At 40.9% G+C, this 4,310-nt stretch overlaps 1 long non-coding RNA gene across 2 annotated transcripts in view; it reads right to left on the bottom strand.

Annotated features, from left to right (window-relative positions):
* Window positions 1-3,593: 3,593 nt before the first annotated feature.
* LOC112947624 overlaps window positions 3,594-4,310 on the bottom strand; it is a 23,232-nt gene continuing 22,515 nt past the window's right edge. For both annotated transcript variants that reach the window (XR_003249447.1, XR_003249448.1), the window contains exon 8: window positions 3,594-3,913. This is a non-coding gene — a long non-coding RNA (uncharacterized LOC112947624). The remainder of the gene's footprint in view (window positions 3,914-4,310) is intronic.

Here is a 4,310-nt window from a genome sequence, read left to right as displayed (position 1 = left end):
AATGCTCTTCCTGCTCATGACTTTAAATCCTTTGTGACTCGGGTTTGCCTGACAAATTTACATTAGAGAAGTGCCTTGTCGTTTCTTCAGTGGCGGGCAAAGAGCTGAATCAGTCAGGATCACTAATCACAGGAGAAAAACTACACTGCAGAAAGAAACAGCTGGCAATAATAAATTTAAATTGATCTTCACAGAGAGAAAAATGGAATCGTGTTGTGATAGGCCAACATCCTAATAAATGCACGCACTGCTTGACTTCAAGCAGGGCATTTGAGGATCTCAAAGGAACAGCATGATTTTGACAAGCGCTTGCTAATGAATGCAAGAGCTGTAAAAGGAAAACTAAAGATAAATATTATAAAAACTCAGCTTCAGAAATCAGCTGTTTTACAGCTCATACTGTGCTAACATCTTCACAGCCACATTAGAAAACCGAGATGACRTTGTCATTCTTATGTTATCACATGTTTTTATTATGCAAAGCAGACAGGAAATAGTATATTACTCCTTCTGCAGGTTTTGTGTCAAGCAGAAAACATACTATAGACTGATTCTAAGGAATAATTCAGAAATTGTGTCTTTGCCCACTTTGACTGCAACTACGCACTGAGCAGCAGAGTAATTCGAAGGGCAGAGAAAATATTTTACCAATGAGTGGAATAAACAGTTCAATGTGTTCAATTAGTCAAAAAGAAAATTCAGGATGATTTTACATCTTCGCATGCGTACCTTCATGGAGAAAAAAATAGTTGGTCTCAAAGGTTTGGCTAACCTAGCAGAAAAATGCACTGAAAGAATAGCAAGAAAGTAAAGCTAAAAGTAATAAAAAAAAGTTTAGAAAAAGCAACATTTTAACTGTAGCACACTGATGAGATAGAGAAAAATCTACAACTGTTCATAATCTCTTGGGTTTTYGGGCAAAATAGTATTTTCATAAAACAAAAGCTATCTCTTGTCTAATAGGAGGTGGCGCACAAATTCTGCAGGATAGGCTACAGAGAACAGGCAAGGTGGGAGATGAACACAGGCTTTTGAGCTTTGCTAGACCAATCACATCTTGAGAGCAGTCATYTTTCAGTATTCTAGCACATCAACAACTCCCTCGCTCTCAATTTTAGCCAAGGTTCTTATGAAAATAAAGCATACGTCATTGCACTATACCTGTGCATCAGCCTGTCTACTGCCTCTTAATTCTGAAACCTAGTAGCCAATTTTAACCAGCTGCCACAGAAAGGTGAGAGCTACTAAATTACTCTATCCATAAATAATTTGTGAAAACAGACAAAAGAGATATCTAGTATTTCCAGCAGAGGAACAAGTCACAGCATGCGTTCAGCTGTTAATAGGTATCTGAGAATCCACATGGGAAGAGGCAAAATACGCACTCAAACATACACTTTAAGGGGGGAAAAAAAAGCTTCATTACTTCTGCAGCTCATGTAACTATTGTTAAGTGAGAGCAATAATGTTATATAGCTAGTGAACTTTTTTTTTTTGGAGATGATTGTGGTCTATGGGTTGTCTGAAAAACATTGATTTAATGACCTTTTCTGGCCTTAAATCAGTAATAAGGACCTGTTACTTTTTCTTCAAATCAGTTATATAGCATAGATTTTGCACTTAGTTCCTCAGTCTTAGGCTGAGGAACTCTAGGAGAAAAACACTCAGGAAAGCACCGCTTTTCTTGCTTTGAATTCCACACTCAGCATGAGGCTACAAGGTCTGTTTTTTTTCCATTTGTTTTTTGAAATTGGAAAAATCCTAAGCATCATAATAATAAATAGTTTGCCTGTTCACAGCTTACACTAAACAGAAAAACTAACTTCAAAATAAAAAGGTCCCCTTAGCAGATTATTTTCAGTGCTGGGTTTGCAGAGAACTGATGCCCTCAAGCTACTAGAGCATTTTATACTGTGGCTGTGATTAGGAGGTGACCACCTTGCTAAACCAACCCTCCTATGAGGGTAGGATTAATTACCTCCACAAAGTACATGTGCATCTCCACTGGCTCTAGAAGAAACCCAAATACCTAATTTTGGGCAGAATGCATGATATCTTTTAGGCTCCAAAAGAAGAATCGAAAGCTGCTACGAGACCAGACTAAGAAGATTCAGCAGCAAACCTCAGTCCCACCCTGCTACAAAGAAGTCAGGTCAGACTGGAGACGTGGTGCATGACATCCTGCCTCCACTCACAAGACCACAATTGGCACCAGCACCCCCACATCTGCCACCTACAGAAAAGCAAGTACAGCAGAAGGAAGGCCACACAAAGCCCACCCTTGGGAGGGCTTCAGGGTTTTGCATGAAGAGATTGCCCCAAATCTTCAAGAGCACATGATGGTTTTGGCATTATTAGGAGACAATTTTTATTAAATGACCTGTTTCTGCCTGTTCCTCAAGAAGTGACTCAGGCAGGCTTAATTGCATCCTGTGTAAGGTGTGCTGCATTGCTCATGTTCTGTAAAGGAAGCAGAAGTTAAAGTTGTGACATGAAAACAGGCCTGCTACAACTTCACTTAAGCATTCCAATCATCAAGACATCATTTCCAAAATTCAGACAGCAATCAAACATCCTGAGTCAGTGGCACCAGCCAGCACTGAAGATGGTTCCTGGGTATGTAAAATGCTTATATGGAGTGTTTGCTTTTGTGCTGTGCTTCAGACACGCATAAATACCTCTATAAACTGTAATGCAGCTATTCACCAATACATGGAACTTTTTAATCCAAACTTTTTAATATCAGCAACACTAACCCTGGACCCACCCACTCCTAAGTTAGGAGCCAAAGAGAGACACCACCTCATAGCAGGCGAGAACAGCAAAAATTTGGGAACAGCCCCCTAAGCCATCCCCTTGTGGGCAGCACTTGCCAGTACACAGAACCACAGTAGCAGGGAAAACAGCGGGGACAGAGAGGACAAGCAGCCACAGCTTCTCAGCCACCCGCCCTCACAAGGAGCAGTGAAATTCCAAGCCCAGATCCCTTTCCTCAGGGACAAGAACTACTTGCAGTCACAGCACCACACACTGTTCTCAGGCAAGGCTTCCTTCAGCCACGCTCTGAGCCCCACCTATAAAGGGCAAAATTCCTCTGCTGCTGCTAACAGCTGTAACCAGCAGCCAGAGCAGGACGTTAACACCAAGCAGAGGCAGCCACCATTAGGGGCATTGATTAGGGGCAGCCCTTTGGCTCTGCCTGGCCAGGAACTCTAAGCAGCTCCCTCCTCCCTGGGCTACGCTGGCCTGTCACCCACGTTGCACTGCCCTGGTACTCACTGGGCATGGGGAGGTAGCAGTGACATACAAGAAAGACCAATGCCCATTTACAGAAACTTGAGCCTGCAGGAGGTCTGTTGGCTCATCCTCACTTGGCATCTCTTGGTTTATGCCTTCTACGTGTCAGGCTCCACAAGCAGTCCTTTACTGTGGAAAATAATCAATATGCTGTAAATGAGGAAGAATGACCCATGGACGTTCTGGAAATACTTTCTGCAGATGYTGCTCTGTAGCAAATTTATATCTGTTGGCTTTTCATAGACCCAGTTACGTGCAGAATGACCTTCCAAAGAAAACAGTAAAGTAAAAATGTACCAAAGTTCAAATTTATTGAAAATCTACCCAAGAAGTTTTCAAGTAATGAAATGCAAGAATATGTATCATACATACCATTAAATCTGGTTAGCTATGACCAAGAAAGGAAATAGTACACTAATAGAATACATTACCTTGCAGAGTACAAATCCAATGCTAATATTCAGGTGAAAATCCTATTTGAGCAATTCTGACTCAGACTTCTTCCCGATTACCTTTCAGTTTTATAAGTCRTCATGAATTTGCTTTTAAGAAGTATCTTCTAGCAGGGAAGAGATGAGGAAAGGAAGTTTTTCTTCTCCTCCCTCTTTAATACTTTCTGTATTAAAAAATAATAATAGTAAAATGTGAAAAGATTGATGTACAAGACAATTACATTTTCCCTCCACACCTTCTGTCCCTCACTTGCTGTGGAGAAAAAAGCTCACTTGCTCACAGAAACAAAATAAAAATCCTCTTCAGGCTGAGGATATTCCTGTCACATCTAAAAATGTAGCCTGACCACAAAGCTAAAAACTCCCTTCTAAAGCCACAGCAATGACACATGGACCAATTCAATAACTATCTAAAGAAAAAATGAAAGACAAAGTGTCTACACAACATAGTATTTAGAATGTGCTCTATGAAATGATGACATTTCCCCCCTTCACCAAGGGGAAATCATGCTTGACTAACCTGATCACCTTCTATGAAGGAGTGACTAGCTGGACAGATGA

The sequence above is a fragment of the Nothoprocta perdicaria genome, unplaced genomic scaffold (assembly GCF_003342845.1).
Source record: "Nothoprocta perdicaria isolate Ctin4 unplaced genomic scaffold, notPer1 scaffold_24, whole genome shotgun sequence".
Classification (NCBI taxonomy): Eukaryota; Metazoa; Chordata; class Aves; order Tinamiformes; family Tinamidae; genus Nothoprocta; species Nothoprocta perdicaria.
Note: the sequence above shows the minus strand (reverse complement) of the source record. Positions and strands in the feature narration are given on the sequence as shown.